Source organism: Patagioenas fasciata, chromosome 1, assembly GCF_037038585.1.
Source record: "Patagioenas fasciata isolate bPatFas1 chromosome 1, bPatFas1.hap1, whole genome shotgun sequence".
Lineage (NCBI taxonomy): Eukaryota > Metazoa > Chordata > Aves > Columbiformes > Columbidae > Patagioenas > Patagioenas fasciata.
In genome coordinates, this window is record NC_092520.1 from 46711379 (window position 1) to 46731657 (window position 20279).

Here is a 20279-nt window from a genome sequence, read left to right on the forward strand (position 1 = left end):
TTGAATCTGGAATTTTCCACATCGCCAAGTGGAGAACAAAGAAAAATAGCTAAAAGCTGGCCAAAGTTACAAATACTAACATTCTGAGAAGCAATCTGCACCAGACTACATTATTGTCTCATTATATTTTTTTCCCCCTGTATTTTTCTGATCAAGCCCATTAGAAGAGGCTGCTTGACTGTTGGGGCTTTTTTTCAATTTATTTATGGAAAGATATTTTTACAGGCTAACCCAGTTAAGCTTGACAGCTTGTTTACAATAGGACCCAAAAGACACATTACTCTATGCACAACAATATAAATATACATTTGAGATGCACACTTATTCTCATAACATTTGTTAAACATCTGAAATCCACAGTGATCAGGTATCCAGAATGATCTAATTCTCTATTTAAATACTATGAAGGTAGAAATACAGTTTAGCTTGCTAAAACAAGAAAGACACATTCCCATAATTAGCATATGTTTTAGGAAAATTGTATAACATAGCTACTTTCTTAAAAAGGTAAAAACAATATGATATAAGAGGTTTACATTTCATCAGAAAATCAGAACACTCTTTTGCCTCTTTTTGCATAACATTTTTGATTTGGACATCCACACAGTCTCAAATTAAAGTAGCTTATTGGCCTTTTTCTTAACCGAGCCTTATCGATTAGTGTGGATGAATAGGAATAGATTTATGGATCAAAAATGTTCTTGCTGAGAACCTGAAATCTACTTCATACACACACTGGGTGAGAGGGCTACATTGGACCTGCTCCAAACTTGTCCTGATCTGTGGAAGCGCAGGAGCAATCCAAGAGCTCCTTTGGTTTCCTTCCATCCAGAAGAAATTTGGTGTGTGCACCCCGTGGCTGCTTCAAGATAAGGATATAACCACTGGGAAATCACTCCAAAAGAGCTCCCTTGAGCTTGCCAGAGGGCTGACAGAAACCAAGTCTGAGAGTAATTAATGCCATCTTTCAGTAAAATTGTACTCCTACATCAAGAAAATAAAGAATTAATAAAGAAAAATAAAGATGCATTCTGTGCTCCATCTGGAAGCTCAGTAGAGATCTGAGAGTGGGGTTTTGTATTTCTTTATACCAAATCAAGTTCTCCTTCAAAAAAAAACCAACCTATAGATATTGTTAATATCTTATTTTAGACTACTCCATTTAAAGACTGCACCATGCTGTTATAGGTGGATTATTAATCTGCTGCCACACTCAGGTTATTAACATTGGGAAGCACTAACAAGTACACTCAATAGCAGCTTCAAAATGCATTACTCCTCAGTCTTGTTTGCCACTGCATTAGAATACAGTAGTAGTGGAAATATCTCAAAGTTTGTTCTGTAATTTAAAAGTGACTGTCCATTGCTAGAACACATAGCTATGCTAGAAGTTCATTTTTCTCCATCTGTGCAGCATGAAATTTTAATTGTGAAACAGTTTTTAAAAGTCCTGTGGCATAACCTGAAAGGAAATGCAGTAAAGTAGAGGATGGTGAGCATTTACATATAACTTCAGAATCTACCCTAGCCTCCGAAGATGATCATTGCATTACAGATGATAGGTTAGCATGAGCTGCTACCCAGCCCTCCTTATATTTACTAATGAAACCACAGTTCCCACTCCTTTTCAGAATCATAGAATGTCCTGAGTTGGAAGGGACCCACAAGGATCATCGAGTCTAACCCATGTCCCTACATAGGACAACCCCACAGTTCACACCATGTGTCTCAGAGCATTGTCCAATCGCTTATTGAACACTGCCAGGCTTGAGGCCATGACTGCCTATCTAAGGAGCCTGTTCCAGTGCTCCACCACCCTCTGGGTGAAAACACAGTCTTCTCCCCAAACTATCAGATAGTGTTTCTGCAATTCTTATTCCTGTTCCTTTTTTTTTCTCGAGGATGACTGATGTTTAATATAAATGAAGCAGGATAATTCCAAGGGATAGCTCGTTTGTGGGTCAAGCGCACAGTGCACAACTTCTCCAGCTGTTTCATCCCAGTTATCAGTCCACTCTTTTTCCATGTTCACTTTCTGACAGCAGTTACGGAATTAAGCTATCCTGACAAAAATTAGTCAAAGAATAGACTTGCATGCTACTTACCTGAATATTCATGAAAGAGGAATTTTAGAGAAGCACAGATTTGAAATTCAGAGTTTTACATACTCATCCTGTCAGGGAAAAAAATTACCATGTGCCTTATGTTGAATGACAATGAATTCAGGCTTTAATTCAAACAAATAGCGCTCAGGTACATAACCAGCTGGCTTGAGGTGTACAGGGAGCATCTCTAAATACTCTTGAGCTGCACGACACTGTGGAGGGGCTCCAGAGGGGCTTCCCTGTCTCCACAAGATCCTGCAGCTCCATGCACCCACACCTGTCAGCACTCCAAAGTCATAGAGGTAGATCTTGTGCTATGTCGAGTCTGGTTTTGTTAAGGGTTAGAGCTTCCCATTGCCACAGCTCATGTGCTTCCTTTCCTAAAACTGTGCCTATTCAGAAGCAGCTCAGATACCTCTGCAAAGCACTGTGCTGTGCAGGAGACACACGCCACAAGCCGCCAGACTTGCACAGGATAGTGCATGTGCTTTTGTTAGCCACAAGGTTTTTGCCTCTAAACAATAAGAACCTAAAGAAACCTTTATTATCTTGTGTCATCAGAACATTCTTGGTGATCAGGTCACAGTATTTTAAAAGTTCATTAAAAAATTCATTGAATAATTAAGGAAATAGTGATCTCTTTGTGGCTATTTCATAAGCAGAAAGAAAGGTTAAATTCATGGGATAAATTATTCATTGTGAGTTATTCACTCAGCTTTAATAGTTTGTAATTCTATAAAGAGCTTTGCTTAAAAAATGCACTATATAAATCAGTCAATAGCACTAATAATATGCAGGAAGGATTTTCTCCTTTGTGATCTGCTTTTCAATAAATTGTACCCCCTTGACACTTTAGCTATCATCATATGACCATTCTTCTCGCCTTCACTGGCCCAGCCTGTCACTGGGCCACACCAGTGCTGTTCAGACACCCAGCCTTCTTCCTCCTCACACCAGCTAAATGCATTATACTTATGAGTCCATCAGTGTTTGTGTGTACATTTAGCTTCTCCTTTATGTATCTATTTTGTTAAGAATTCAAGTAATCACAGTTACACACACACATACAGGTTTTGTTACAACATAGTTTAGTTACATCATCAGTGCATTGGAAACTGAGCCTTGTGGCATAGCCTTCATGCTGTAAAATCTGAACTTCAGCTACCATGTCTGCAAACATATGGCTGAGATGTTGAAACATCCCTCCAGAGCCTCCAAGTACTTCTATTGGGCCTGCAGTGGTTTGGGGAGTGATGCTTGGAGGAGATACAGCTGTGTCTGAGGGAGGCTGCAGCAACACATGCTTAAGGAGTGGCAGCTACTTCAGAAAGCACCTGTGTGCTCTGCAGTCTGCACTGAAGTAGAATCATAGAATCATTTTGGTCATAAGAGTCTCTCAAGGTCAGTGAGTTCAACCGTTGACATAACACTGGCACTAAACCATGTCCCTAAGAACCTCATCTACGTGTCTTTCAAATACCTTCACAGATGGCGACTCAACCACTTCCCTGAGCAGCCTGTTCCAATGCCTGACAACCCTTTCCATGAATATTTTTTTCCTAATATCCAATCTAAACCTCCCCTGCCACAATTTGATGTCTTCCTTGTAGTGAGGGGCCCAGAAGTAGATGCTGTTCGCAGACTTAGACACCCTAAGCAGTACCCATTCAATCCAGACTAGAGTTGTGTGATTATGTATAAACCACCAAATCACAGCCCAGTCATGCCTTTAGACACAAACAGCTTTACTCCTGTTGGCAGACTATTTACTTCTTCCCTCCCATGCTCTAGTCCTTGTTCACTCACAGGGGCCTGACACTACAGCTCCTGAAATGAATGTCAAAACTCCCATTAACTTGCGTGGGGGGAAGTCCAACCCTTTTTTTACTTTCTACTAGAGTTTGACCTCTTTCAGATTCAGATCCTGTACATTTTTTGCCTCCTCTTCCCTGTCATTGAAACCCTCCTAGTATCTTCCAGATGCCTCCTTCTTGGCAGCCAGTCCCTTCTTTCCATCCAGAGGTCACCCAAAGGCAGCAGGGCTGAGGAATGGGCAGCCTCTGAGGCTGCAGTGTTTGGCTCTGTCTGCACTCTCGTAGAGTGGTGTGAGTTGCTGTACAGGATTAGGACTCCTGTAGTCCTGTGCAGATGGTAGCGCTGAATGGAATAAACTTTTTGCATTAGCTGTAAAGCAATGTCAGTTAGTACTTATGTGCCCAGTTACCACCCCCCGTCATACATCCTTTTGGTCTAATCGATGCAATCTGACATTCAATGTGATCCTAAATTTGGCTACATGGGAATGTCTTTTTCTCTGTTTCATACACATATCACTATTGAGATATGTTAATATATTTCTGTTTTTCTAGATCATGTATTTTCTTCTTAATTGGCTAATTTAAAACTTTTTCCTAAGTGGGATCAAACTGCTAATGCTTCAATAAAACTCCTCAAAACTCATGGATACTGGCATAATTCAGATTCTTTGAAGCATAATTCTAGATTGGATGAGTTGAACTGAAAGTCTCACAAATGTAGATTCTCTTCAAATATTTGTTTGACTATAGGTGACTCAAAAAATTGCTTTTGGGCACATTTTTACCCTTGTATTTCCAACTCCAAAGAGACCCTGGAAGTGTAAAAACAAGTGAAAAGTACATAACTAACTCATTCTCTCTGAGTCACTATTTCAGTTTGAACTTATTTTTCTTTACTGTGTATAATTTGATTCACACCAAATAATTCAGACGAGAACCTTTAAATGTCTTCTATGGTGCCTCCAATAAATTTACTGCACAGCTAGATATGTCTTGTTTTTTCAGACCTATTGGCTAATAATAATTATTTTGTTGACTAATACTGTCAAACTATGTGATTTTCAGTGAATTGTACTATCAATTTCTGATCATTGATTTCTAAGCATCTCAGTTCAATTTATGGGAGTACTGAGCAGCATTGCTGTATAACTCATAAAGTTCAGGTTCTGAATAAAATGTAGATGTTAACGACCTCCATTTGGACATCCAAAATGTTGGATGAGCGACTGAAATAGCGCAGAAGAAATAAGGCTTAGATTCACTTGTTCTTGTTAACATAGCGAGTTGCAAGAAAATTTAAAGGAACTGCTCAAATAAGGAACAATGTTTATCCTGTACAATAAATGATTAAAGTATCTTGTGGAAAAATATTAGTTCCAGATCATATTACCAAAGACTGTACCATAATGTGTCTCCACCAGATGGACAGATTTATATTTCATATGTAGAAAAACCCTAACTGTGTTTCTCTTCGAAGTTTTTCAGTCTTAGTACTATTCTTTGCCTGTAAAAATTGCATGTTAGCACTAAACCATTTTTTTTTCCTAAATTTTAAAACATGCTTATTATGTTCAGTTCTCCAGCAAAGAACTAAATGATCTGTTTTGACTCTATTTTGACAACTTATCTAACAGGCAGGTAGAAAATGCACCATATATTCTTTAAAGTGTATACAGAAAGATTAGTGAGGGAGAAGTATTGCTAGTGAGGGAACAAATCTGACCCCCAAGAGTCTGAGTTTAATCTTTTAAGCATTCCTACTGCTGAAATTTGTGAACACTACCAAGAGGAGTGTTTCATTGCATATTTGTATTTTTCTTGTGTTATATATAGTTTTAATAACCCACAAAACAAAAGTACTGAACCATGTCTAGTCTTTTATTGTGCTTCTAAACTATCATGAGTTAAGTATGACAGATGCCATCCTTTTCTGACTACAAAAGTTTTGTTGTGTTTTTTTTTTTTCCCCAGATCAATCACAGAGCATTTCCATTAAAAGCTGAAGACCCCATCTCTAACCCTGGCGATACCTTCTCCACATGATTAATTATTTTACACATTCTGTAGTCCATTAGGGAAGTGTCTGATGGCCTCAGGACACAGATATCTGGCCTTTATATGCATTATTTTCCCATTGCCTTTTTCTTCTCTGTCCTTTTTGCAGTGAAATAGAAAGGAACATATCACTTTGGTTTTTCATTGCCACGTTTGTTTCAGCTATTTCTAGTTAAGGTTTTTCACAGAAGTTATTAACTTGCACCTTCGATAATCTGTTTTTGTAAAAATTCAAATATCTTATCCAAAGATAAATATCTTCCTTACCAAATATCAGATAGTTCCAGAAAAATATGCAAGATCAATGAAGCCTGTAGAAATATGTGTAACTCTTATTAGAAGATCAAATATTAGTTTCAGTAATGATAATGTAAACTAGAAAAAGAGGTGCAGCTGTTGAGATCAATAGCAGCATAACGGAGAATAACATTTTGCTTCCAGTCTGTGCTGCTGATGTTCAATAGTCTGTTGTCTTCTCCTTGAGTAGTTCTAGTGGGAAAAAAGGATGTACCTGAATTTTTCTGTTGTGGTAATAGTTGATTCTGACCTGCAAGATACTTTCTTCCCCTTTTGCATTTCAGATACAAAATAACAGCTTTTAAGTTAACGGAAGCACAGGGCAAATTCTAAGATATTTCTTATACTGTTCAGTGTGATGCCACATACCAGAACTGAAGAAAACAAATAGAACAATACCAAAACTCTCTATAGTTTCAAAACAATCCAAATTCCACCCAACACACTAGGTGGAAGATAGAAATGTCACAAAATCATAGTTAAGTGTTTTTTTTGCATCAGAAGAGTACATATCTTTCTTTCCACCAGCATTCTGAAATTGGACCACTGTTTAAATTTGGAGTTTTTTGGTTATGATCTCAGAGAGCACTAAAAAGTATATTGTGCATCGATTTATTGGGGATTTCAGGATTTTGGTTTTTTGTTTTTTTTTTTTTTTTCTATCTGTTGTAATGCACCTCATCCATCTGAATAATTGCAACAAAGAGTGAATATTAAAAATAATAAATAAAAAAAATTATTTGGGTATTGACTTAACCATACCCCAAAAAACTTTTCCATTTAAATCCAGGAGTTTTAGACAATACAAGATTTATTTTTTGACCTTTATATCTAAATTACACTTGACAGAGGTCATGGTTATCAAACTTCAGAGTTCAGGCTATTTTCGTTCCCAGTTATTGATAGCAAGAGCTGAGGCAAACACATCACATGAGAGGACTAGATATTGAGATGTTGGTCTTTTCCCAGACAAAACTACAGTGACTACACCTCATTTTGGAGCTCCATCTGGGTTCTTACCTAAATTTAGCTGGAATAAGAACAGCTTTCAGTCACATTATTTAACTTCCTTAACATTATTTTCTGCAACCTCATTTGACTAAATCCCTTTTTAGGAGTGATGGAAAACCTGTCCACTGGAAAAACCTTGTAGGCCAGGGTTAAAATTCCCAACATACATTCTTCTTAGACTTGCCCCTACTGAACACCCTCAATGAAATTCCTTGCGCTATAGTAAGTCAATATCATGTCTGAACTACATCATCATTAGAAAAAATAAACTTCAGTCTCAATACTTCATGCTCTGACATTCCAAATTTTTCTATATAGTCAGATTCCTAATGTTTTGATCATTTTGATTTTAAAGAGAGATTTATCTATGTTAAGTCTAAGCATCTATTAGGTAGACGTGAATATCTGAGTGAGTGACCTTTGATTCTCCTTAAAGTTAGTGGAGTGATGAGAAATACACACTTTTAGACTGAGATTAATCAGGCTTATTCCAGATATCTACATGAGGGTGAGATAAATCACAATCTGTAGGTGACAGTGTCTCTTCATTGATCACTCAGAGTTTAACAACTATTTTAAATGTTGACATAGTAGACATCTACATTTGGTCTGTTAAAACACATAAGAGTAGGCAATTGTTTTCTGAATTCTGCATGCATCTACAAAATAACTCTGTCTTGAGACTTACTTGTGTCAAAATCCTAGTTTTCTCATTTTATATCTACCAGAGCAAATTGGAAATTAAAAAATAAGCCAAAGACAATTTTCACATTTATTCCATCAAACTGGAATGAAAAATAAAAGCACTGACTTTCCTTATGGAATTAAAGTCCTTTAATAATGATAGGTGGCCCATCACACTTCTCATCTAAGTAACATACATCTTTAACATAATATTTAAAATATCTTAATAGAAGATAAAATTAAAAATTTTACCTTTCAAATCAAACAAGGAATTAGAATTAACTCATTACAGCTCGATTCAGAAGTCTTAAGGTAGACTTCTAAGGTAGAACAGATGCATCACACCCTAGGCATGCCAAGTCTTCTCCACGAGGTAGAGCTGACAAGTTCCCATTCAGACATGTGAAACAGAGCCAGCTCCCCATGGCTATATCTGCAGCTCCTGTCCCAGAGCATGCTCTGACGGTTGACCCCGCCAACTGCCTCTGGAGCGTTCGTGGCAGCACAGGGAGCCTTTCCCAGCCTGAGTTCGTGCCTCGCCAGTCAGTCAGGCAGGGACCTTGGGTATCAAAGCTGCTCACTGCGAGTATTGGTGGCTCATGCTGGTTGCTCAGAGCAGGGAACATTTGAAGCTCCCATGATAGGGATGCAGACAGAAGTAACAGCCATAGACCAGAATGCTTACTCTCATGATTGTCCCCTCAAATTTTCATTTAGGGGAAATTTCTCTTCGCTTCCTACTGTGCATAGTTCTCCCTGTCTTCTCTACTATTTTTATTCCTGCCCTCTCCATCACATTACACCAGTGCCACAGAAAACTTCTGAATTGCATGCAAATCAGAACAGAGAATTTGCACTTAGCTGAGTAAAAGCAGTATATGTGACCCAAGTGTCTTTCTTGCTTAGGTAAGTTGTTCATTGTTCATCCCCAGATACAGTGTGTTCTGGGAAGGCAAATACCATGCCAGTTCCATTCTGGAACCAGTCAAGAAGCTAAATTATTTCCCAACTAGCTCAGAGAGACTCCTGGATTTTCACTGTAGCATGTTGATATTACATCTGGAGCTGTTCATTAACACGTTTTAAGGACATATTTTGTCTTAGTTATAGCAGATGTGGCATTGCAAATAGTCTGCCTTTCCACCCCAGCTTCTCTTCACCTTCTGAACACCTATGTTATATTCTCATTTTAACAAGGTTATCACTTTCATTTGATTTTTCAGATATCTGCTAGGTATTGATTTTTTTTTCCTTTTTATTTAGTTTTCCATTGCATCCAGGTGTATAAGGAATTAGTTTATACAAATTTCAGAGGGATTTTTTTTTTTAGATAATAGATCTATAGGGAATATGTAGCTAATTCAAAATGCTTCACAGATTTACAGTGAAAGATGTTCCATAAAAGAATGACACTACAAGTTACATCAAACAAGCAAACATTTGTTATGGGGACAGTAAAATTTACTTTTCACAAAAGGAGTCTACAGTAATAATGCATTCAATTCTATTTCCCAGAATGCTTCTTAAGTATGTTAATAAAGTCTTTATTGTGTCTGCTTATAAAAGTCGCCACCATTTCCCATTAGAAAGTCTCTGTTTATTCATCAAACATTTACTGACAGTGACTGCTGGGAGCAGGCTCAGATTTCCACTCCATTACACGTTTGTGGCATAAAACACATTAATTATAGATATATTACAATATTCAACTCATTGAGGAAAAATTAGATGATCAAGGCTCATTTTCCTTGACAATAAGCAAGTTAATGAAAATACTAATTACCTGATGATGAAGTGGAGCCTTCAGGATTGAACGCTTAGCATCTGTAGAAGAGGTCTGTGAATCTAGCACAGAATATTAAAGCTAGAAGCACTGGAAGTCTAAAGGGTGGTTCATGAGGTCACCATGTGCCCTTTAATCACAGCACAGAGAGTAGTTAGTTCATAACACAAACTTTTATATTCATCTTTGATGGATGTCATGAAAAGCCACATAAGCATAGTGTTCATTTAAAGTAAATTTTTGTAAACTGATTTTTTTGAATTAGTAGATAGATTGTCTAACTCAACTTATTTAAAGGAACTGTGGAAGCTAGCAATAGTGAATTTCAGTATACAGAGGCATGAGAACATTGGCATGAAGAAGAATAAGACATAGCCCCAAGACTTCTTTCCGTTTCTCTGATTTCAGAAAAAGTCATAATCAAAACTAATGGCAAAGGAAGCTAAACCATTTCAAATTCAGGAAATTTCTCCGTATTTACTTATCACAAACACTTTTGCTTTTGTGCCTGTATAATTCTTTTTACCATCTCCAATTTAGACTGTAAATTGGAATCACTAAACTGATGATGTCATCCTTTGTTGTCTTTCCAAGATCAATTTTACCTCTCATCTGCTTTTGACATTTTACCAATACATCTGTATAACTGTTGGGGGTTAGAGGTTCCCTTTACTTTGGACTGTTCACACAGAAGTATCATTTATGATTATTCAGTTTAGTTGTTTTTTCACCAGCTACTGTGCTTTGTAACAACTTTTCAGCAATTACACATTGCTAAATAGGATTTTCCTGAACTGTTAAATAATAAATAATAACAAAATATTCCCAAAGTGTTGTTTCTTTTCTGAAGATAATAATAATCATGTTTAATTGACAAATTCCCTTCTTAAATTTTCTGTAGACATCAGCACTGGATCACCTGATAAAATAATATTATCATCTTCTAACTGCCTCAGAACCCTGTTGTAAGTCATGGATGAAAATATCTTCAATGGCATCTATTGTTTTAATATATTGTTCTTGTGAAAATATAAAACCTTGTAAAGCTGACAACCTTCATCCTAGCAGCAGAACAGTAGGGAGTTTGCAGAGCACAAATAACCATATCAGTAAAAATCTCCACACTGTATGAGAAAGGTCTTGTGGCAATACCATGCAGGTCCTGAGTTCACTTCACTTAACATCTTCAAGCACCTTACATTTAGGCTTGCAATATGCAGTTTGTGTCCTCAGTGTAGACCATTATTATGGCTTTGTAGCTAGATGCAGCACCGTACTAAAGCAACCACCAGATATCACTTCCCATGTAAGAAGAAAATCTCTCTGTAACAATAATCCAGCATCTTTTCAAAGTATTCCAAACAGTCAGTTCTGAAATAAGTTTGAATAAACATCTTTAAAATGTTCTATCCCTTCTGTTCCTTGTAACGTATTTTTGTATCACTTCCTCAGAAATCACTGGTAATGGACTTAGGCTGAAACAAATAAAATGAGCTTTTAACTTGGTAAAATACAATAACACATGCAACCCAGGCTACTCTTGTTACTGATATCTAGCATGGCTCTGTATGGGGAATTGTATTGAAGCTTGTATTTTGTATTCCTGAGTTCTTGCTGAAATGGGACTCAAACAGCTGAGTCACTCTGAAAACACCCAGGAATAAAGCAGCCAAGAATGTTTCCACTGTCCAGGCTGCAGGTGAGATGTAGCGGAAGCTTTCCTCAAAATTGTTATCTAGCATTATCATGTTTCTCTATTTTGCTCACTGGCTAAACACACTTTATACACTAAAGACAACCAAGGAGAATATTTAGACTGAAAATATGAAAACTATACTTCTTACATTAGCACTTCCACCATCTTCTCTTCCACAGGGAGCAACTATGTCCCATAGATCTTTTTACATGGGTTTTTTTTTTGTCTCTTTGTGGTCTTCCCAGTCCACAAGTTTATTAGAAATATTTTAGATGGCTGCTTAACTTCAGAGAGAACACCCACCTATTTTACCTCTGAGAGGTGCCAGGAAAACAGAAGCATGGACACACATCCATGGACTTCCCCTCTCAGATTCCAGAAGTCTACAGAGTGAATAAAGTTCATCATCTGACACTTCTCCATACAGTTTATACTTGATTTACTATGACTTAGGCATGCAACAAAACCTAATATACTTTTGCAGTCCATAATTTCTGAGACTCACATTACTCAAAACAGTTTCATTGCAAATTTACAGGCTAAAATCACAAATGGGGTGTAAGATCAGTTGTAACTTCTAGCAATCTTACTGCTTATGCAGTGTACAGGAAGAAAGAGATACCTAAAAACATATGCATGTGAACAACAGGACACCTAAGTCATTGAATGAAAAATCCCACAGAGGAGGAGGAATATTTAAGCTTCTGTGTTAACTGCATATATTCGTTCTAGAAGGGAAATATGCATCATTTGATATTTATAATCCTGAAGCCAGCTCTGACTATAGGTTTCTAGTGAGAGTTAAGTTTTTATTCTAAAGGAAATAGAAGAAGGAGTGATGTTGACTCTTTTTATAATGTATCAGATAATGCTTACTGAGGAAAGGGGATATGAGAATTCCACATGGGATTTAAACCCCATAAACATACAATGAGAGGTATTGAGCAGATAATAGAAGCAAAATAAATAAGAATATATGAAACTTCTTGGGGTTCAGGCATGAGATAGATGTGTTGTACAGCATTATCAAGACTTCTCATCTTCTCTGCAAGAATGTAGGCAACATATGCTACACATACATTGTTCAGTATAGCTGCTCCTGGGAATGGTCCTGTCCCTTAGACCATGTGGTACAGAATAGCTTGCATCAGTTCTGCTAAGGAATAACCCCTTAAGGACAACAGGCCACATTCACACTGCCTGACATTTTGTCCTGCAGCTGTCTAGGATCCATGCACTGCCCTTGTGACCCTGAAACAAAAGAATTATGCTTTTGGGGTTTTTTTCAGCTCGGACTGTCCGTAGCGGTATGTTTCCACCCTGCAAGGTGGACTTTTCATAGCATGATGTGGGAGTATCTGTCTCACACTTTGGATAGGATTTGAGTTGCCTGAGGATGCGAAGTCAATTGCACTAGTGTTGGACTGTGTAGAACCAAGGAACCAAATCTTCATGTAGTCTTGTCTATAATATGATCCAAAGTTCACTATCCCCAGAAAAATGTTTGCAGATTGTTTTGACAATGTTTAGTTGGTCACTCCAAAAGATGCATCAGGAGGAAACTGAGGTGGCGATTAATTATTTGACAGCACAGAAAGTATTTTAAAACCACCAAGATCGCTCCTGCCATATTCTCTTTCTGCTTTGACCTGTTCTCCCTTTGTTTTCACATCTTTGTTTTACAGATCAAAGAGCACCTTTTCAACAGCACTGTGCTCTGACAATAGCACAAATTGGAATTGCAAGTAGTCAAGCATCTAGACCCTTAGCTCTTCTACTCATGGTCATGCTTACATACTCTATTGTTTTTTTACATTCTTTCACATTTAACTGATTTTTGCAATACTTGCAATTCTTTGTGAATATTGCCGTAGTTTTGTTCATGTCTTACTGTTTCACAGAAGCGCACATCTCCTGAGAAGAATCATATACTGAGAAAAGACCTCTTCATCTGCACAAAGAAGAAATATCAAATTCCATTATATGCTACACTAAGTTCTGATATAGAGAGCACTGTCACGTTTTACACACAGGCACACACTGCATTTGTGATGCAAAAAGCCTTCATACCAGTCCCATACTCTAAATCTTGGAATTGGTACTCTCACAGGCAGTAATGTGGCAGTGATCATAGGAAGACTCTCTAGAGTTTCATCTTTGTAAAAGATCCATCCTTGGTGTGTTAATGTGAATCTACCCAAGCAACATAAAAGCTTCAGCAGAATTTAACAGGAAAAAAAATAGATTTCTATTGTGCGAAATTGCATTAAATATTGTCAAAAGAAGTTTTGCAAAGCAGGTCCCAGTAATTTCACAGACTCTATAAAACTGTCTATATTTTACCTGGTTCAATAGTCAGAATTCTCATTTACAGCAACAGGAATTTTAGTAATTCCCTGTCACTGGGTCAAGTCAGTGTGATTTGATATTTCTGTCTCCATTTCAGGAGCAAAAAGTTTAATAACAATTGAAAAACAGTATCCAAAATGATGGGTAAAGTAGAAAACAGAGACCTCTGGGTTTTCTTGTGTATACATTAAACACAGTAGCATAAATTTTAAAAACAGGTTTCCACAGGGATGCCATAGGATATCATGACGCATGATTACATTTCTGACAAAGAAATAAGCAAAAAAGGCAGCTTCAAGCAACTTGAAGAGGGAATTGGCAGCAACACATTGCCGATATGGAATGCCATTTTCTGCACAAGCAGAAAAACACTCTCCTAAACGTTGTTTTAGTTCTGATTCAATATCAGCCACTATTAGAATTTATGGTTTCATAAGCATTAAACTAGTGCAAAATTCAACCTTTGAAATTTAAGCATGAAAGACAGTCTGCCTTTCCAAGGCATATTATTTCTTATGTTTCTCCTGTTTTACCAGTCTCAGCTGACTGCCTTGGTTCCTACCAGATTTCAGTAGGTACCCTGGGCTTACCCTCAGACTTACCTGTGGTAGTTCTCCACAGGCTTCTCAAACCTTGACAATGGGGTGGTGCCACACCCCTTGGGCACCCTGCCGGATTCAGGACCTCAGAAACATTCTCTGATCTGGAAACATGAACAGAGCCATAAGTTACGTTGCACTAGACGTCCCAGCATGGGGCTTGGTTGCCTGAATGTACACATCTGGTCTCATTTGAAATCACACGTCCCATGTCACATTTGACAATCCTATGGAGTTGTCCCATATATCCTATGACATCCCTGATGGCACTAAAGACTACTGTTTAAAAAACTTGCCTGAATTTCTAAATAGTGTGTCAAATTAGACAAGAAGAATCCCAGACATGGTGTACAGTCCCTGCAGAGCTCATTGAGCATTTTTAGCCAGACTTTCAGGTGTATTTAGGTGTTTACATGGGAGAATGGGACACCAGAATGATTTTTCTAAACAGCTAAGCAGCTTAGGTGCCTATTTTCCATTGAGATCAAGAGAACCTGGGCACCTAACACATTAAGTAGGTTTAAATATTTTATCTGCATCTCTCAATAATTTATGTTTCTGGAATCCTACCTTTTGCAGTAAAAATGTACTGGTATTAACAGCTTAAGCCTATTCACATTTTCCAGTAAAAGATAAACTAACAGCAGAAATTGTTCAGATTTCTCCTTTTACACACCAGCTTCAGTTACTTTTATATTTTACCCCATCCCCCAATTCCTCCAGCCTGTATGAATTTCAACAAAGAGTGGAAACAAATTCCAGTTGTTCAAGTTCTTTGAAAGACCAGTCAGCCGTCAATGCTCTCTTTCCTGGGGTTTGTTGTATCATCCTGGATATGACTCTCTTTCCTATGAACATTAATTACTACAGCAGCAATTACACTTCATACTTTTAGGAAAAGAGTCTGATTTCTCAGAAGACATTTTTATATTGCTTACATTTCCTTTGTGTATTTTTTTGGATTTTGATGACACCTCTCAATCCCATGTAAATTAAAATTTATTATGAAGAAGACAGTGGAATAATACTGAAAAAAAGAAATATTCCATGAAGTGAGGGAGCAAGGAATCAGGTCCCAGTAAATACAGGTTTCTAAGTGAGTGCTAGAAATGTTCAGCTTGGGAATTAATGCTGCCCATTGTCACGTGAGTGTTGTGTTGTGTTCCCTTGTTACTTCAAACCACAGTCATGGCACATCTTTCTTCAGTCTTTGCTGAGAAATTTACCACATTCATAACAAATTTGCAATCAGAGAATATACGAATAATGCCATATTCTGAATCCATGTAGTTTGTCTTGAATCAGAAACTCAGGGTAAAAACTCACATGACTCCTCAGTAATATTGCCCAAAAAACCCAAGCCATCACTCCTCCACAGATTTTTTAAAATCATATCTGTGAATCAAATAGGAGACATTTTCTCCCTGCTAACATATTAGATATTTCTGAGAGGGGTGTATTTTTCTTCACTAGTTTAATCTCCAACACTTTCAAAGTCTTCAGAGGCTTAGTGCCCAGCCCTAGATATTTTTTAATGTGGTTTGCCTAGCTCTAGATGTTTGTTAATGGTTTTTTGGTTTTTTTTTCTGACCTGGACATTTTTCTATAATTTTCTACCTCCAGCATGGCAGGTTAAATTTGAGTTTAAAAGACTGTGAGAATACAAAGAAGGAATTTCTGTGCTGGAATCTGAAGTTAAATTCTAATATTTATAAAGATCAAGCTGAAAAGAAGCCTTTAAAGTCATAATTCATAAAGATGTTAATTTTGACAGCCAAAAATATAATACTCACCAAAAAAAATAAGGAAAGAAGGAAAATAGTCTTCTTTACCTTGAAATGCTTCCTTCTTTGTATGTAGCAGGTGCCCCAAGACACATTATACTGCCTGCTTTAATTTGTCTTTAATATCAGATGTGCCTTATTGATTTCTTCTGTGTATGTTTTCATTTTGAATAATTCAGAGGCACAATTTTTTTCCATTATGGTCAATAGCCAGAGAAATTCTGAAGATAATCAATTGAGCTCTGCCTGATGATTACTAGTGTTGATATCCCCTGAAGTGAGGGAGTCGGAAAGGCCAGGGATAATATGACACAACAGTCAATCAGTGCAACCAGTGGAAGTATCAACACTGGCTGTATGGTCAGAGCCAGATTCAACCCAAGGATCCATAGTGGCTCCTAAAAGTTCAGATACTTGACTTCTTGTCATATGCTACACCAGATGGACTATGTAAGATTAGATTCAAAAAGCCTTCCTGCCTTCTCTCTCCCACATTCTCAGACTGATAGGATCATAAAACAGTTGTGTGGCTGATTTACGTAACATACTCAATTTCTTCATTTTACTTTTTTTTCTGTTTTTAAACTTTCTTAATAACAAATATGTTCAAAGAAATGAGCAGGATGACCATTTGACCAACAAACACCCACAACAAAGAGATTAAAAGGTATTTTGATTTAGATCCATCACAACCGCCCATCAGGGCATGTTACATTCAATTTGTAGTGAAAAAATGTATTTTTTTCAGTGCCAAAATCTTAAGTTAAGTAATGGTTGGACTTGATGATCCTGAGGGTGTCTTCCAACTGAAATGATTCTATGATTCTAGTGAAATTGCCGATAGTATCTGACAAATGATAGTATTAAGCAGCACGTAGCTACTGATGCAACGTTTACAGCAACTTCACCTGAAATCAAGGTAAGAATCTGATAGACAGTAAGCACACAGAGATATACATACCTCTACATACACGTCTGCTCAGATGGAGAGTTCTAGTGAGCCTCCTAAGTAAAGCTATTGCCATGCAGGCCAGTGAGCTGCAGCACAACTATTACCTAAATTCATATAATGGCAATATATGCAATTAAACTAAATAACTTATAACTAAATAGTTTAATGACAATCCAATGTGTACAAAGTAAAGGAGTGAACTGGCAGCACTAGCTCAGTTTTCCATGGATAACTTATTTATAAATCTCTCTGTGATTTATTATTAATCTCCTTATGCAATAATCACTCATGCATATAAACATGGTTAAGCTTAAAAATTATATTCTGATTCATGTTTCTTTATAAAAGAAATGTTTTGACTATAGAACTCAAACCATCACTATTTTAAAGGTTTTGAAGACATTAAAATGAAAAATTATGGAAAATATAATTTTCAATAGTTTCAGGCCTCTCTAATATTTCACTTTTCATCAAGATATTATGGAAAAAATTAGATGAGACTCTTAGTTTCAGTTAATCATATTACAGTTAATCTGAAGCAATCTTTTAAACTAGAATTAGTTTAATTACAATTGATATAGTTTGCTTTTAAATCAGAGAATTGGTCCATGAAAAAAAATAAATTAATCTATTTCAAAAGTAAAGGTACTTCCTCATAAATATTGATGTGCTTTCTACGTTACAAACATATGTGATATGCTCCAATTATTTTCATAAAAGTAGGTCACTATGCATTTTACTCCTGTTTTCCGTATTCCCATGATCACAAAACATGTTATGATTCTTGTTCCACAGTCGCGGAAAGCACAACCATGAAAGAAGTTGGTGTCTAGAACCAAAATGATACACACAGTTGTGCTGAAGTCTTTGTGCTGTAAATGATCCACTCCACTGCAGCAGTACATGAAGCAATAACCATATGCTGCAATTGATTAACATGGGAGCGAAGCTGAGTTATTTAATCAATCACAAAGGCCACTCATTATGAGTCTTTTATAAAGAAATAGGGATTTTTTTTCTATTATTCAATGGGCTAAAATATGAAACAGAAGGAAATTTAAAAAAATACTGTTTTTATTTTGTGTAGAATATGCCCTAATGCCCTTTAGCATCATTTCCAGTGAGGGGGAAACAAATATGATTCAGACACAGTATGTGTAAAACTAACTAAAACCGGAGTAGACCCATCCTCTAGCTTCATCATGGCACAGCTTGTATCCAGACATCCAGCCGGGGTGGCATGCTATTTTTTGGGGAGAGGCTACTGCCCAGGCCTCCAAACCATGCCCAGGCACTGTCAAAGAAAGGCAGGCCAGCACCAGCCAAGTCCATACCAAGGCCACAACCAGGACTGACAGGGACTAGCCAGTACCGCTCCTCAAGTCTGAGCCTTGACCCTTGTGGATATAAGGATAAGCCTGGCCAATGAGAATGAAAATGTACCTCTAGCAGATCCAGGAACTGGAAAGCAAAGAAAAGAAACTCAAAGTGGCTGAATTTTAAACATTTTTAAGTTGTGTTCCTCATCAGGGAAAAACACAAGTTTTCAGACTCCAAGGCCAGGATTTCTTGATTGTGATTAAAAGCTAGATGTTTTCTTTAAGTCATATCCATACTGAGTAAAGGACAGGGGGTACTTGCAGAGAGCAATTCCTCTCATCTAGACATCTTACACTGGGATGAATTGCCTTCTGATGGCAGAAATGCCTGTTTGGGTCCTGTTATGGCATTGTCTCTATGTGGTTTTGTACTGATACTCCTAAAAGTAGGCAAATGCCCAAGATCAATATAGTTGTCATTTCTTCTTTTCTACTGAAAACTTCTAATGCATTCAGCAGTGTTTATCTCACTCCCTGAAACAATATGACTAGATGAGGGCATGCTTCAAGTCTTTGTGGAAGACCATCAAGCACACCCTATTCTTTAAACCATTCCTCCGTTTTCTTTCTGCAATATTCCTGTTCAGCTGCTGGTCTGGATCTGCAGCAGAGAGCCACATTTTCCACCTCCTCCCCTTCGAAAGTTCTAGAACAGCGGTGAGAAAATTGTCTTGTAATAGCAAGTATTACCTCAGTGATACTTACAGCCCTTGTGAGGCAAAGGCAGAAGCAAAGCAAATTACTATAAGATCTTCTGAACCACAAGTTGTGGAAACCATTGAAATGCTGGTGTACAACTGTCGAGCCTTTCGTGTGCACAAATGATATAGCAAGAGGCACCACTCTGTGATTTAAAAACATTCCTTGCAGCATCCTTTAAGATGCTTAATTCTTCCCCTAAACCAAATAGGTTCTAGATGTTTTCTGAATCATTTGGAAGATATATCAACAGCCTTTGGAGTTCTTTTTTAGTCTAAACCAGGTATTTGTCAATACAAAGCAAAACAATGTTTGTTTCAGGTATTAGTTTAATGTTGTGAGTTCTCCTTTGTTCAGAACCCAAATGCTACAAAAAGAACACAACAATTAATTTTTTGTTTAGAAATGTTTCTTTATTTCAGAGGGAAGGAAAAATTTAGAACTTTTTGGCTCTGAGTCTTTGTCAGAAAAGGGCAACCCAAGGGAATCATTAACTGGGGGTAATCTCTTTGCTCATGGATGTAATATTAATGTAATTTCTATAGTCTAACTATTAAATGAATTGGAGTGAAGGATTTTATCAGGTCGAGCTACTGTGAATAAAATAAATCTTATATAAAATTCACTAATTAAGTATATTACCACTAATAATGCTATAGTGAGTACATTAGTGGAAGCTGACTTTCAGGATTGGTATTTTTCATCGAGGAAATGATACTAATAGGTTTGAATTTGGAGAGAGAATTTTTTTTTCTTTCATGTAAAGTTGATTTCTTGGTAAAACCTTACATAAAATAGATAGAAGTGCATTAAGGTAAGCAACACTAGACTCTTAATTATCGATATAATTTACTGAATAGTTGGTACATTACCCAACTTCTGTTACTACTCAGAACTATCACATTTTCCTTATGTTAATATTCTCTTTTACTAATGCTGAAGAAGACTAAGTGAAAACAGTAATTTCACAGACATTTATATTCATCTGAAATAATTTTAAAAATACATTTATTAATGAAGTCTTACAACCATTTTAGTAATATACTTGATAATCAGATCCAATGTCTTA

At 37.0% G+C, this 20279-nt stretch overlaps 1 long non-coding RNA gene across 3 annotated transcripts in view; it reads right to left on the reverse strand.

The window, feature by feature from the left end:
- The window catches only part of LOC139827577 (uncharacterized), a 91721-nt gene that overhangs the window by 33525 nt on the left and 37917 nt on the right, over positions 1–20279 (reverse strand). Inside the window, exon 2 of one of the 3 annotated variants that reach the window (XR_011738369.1) lies at positions 14400–14500. The exons of the other annotated variants lie outside the window; for them this stretch is intronic. This is a non-coding gene — a long non-coding RNA (uncharacterized lncRNA). The remainder of the gene's footprint in view (positions 1–14399; positions 14501–20279) is intronic. 3 annotated transcript variants of the gene reach the window in all.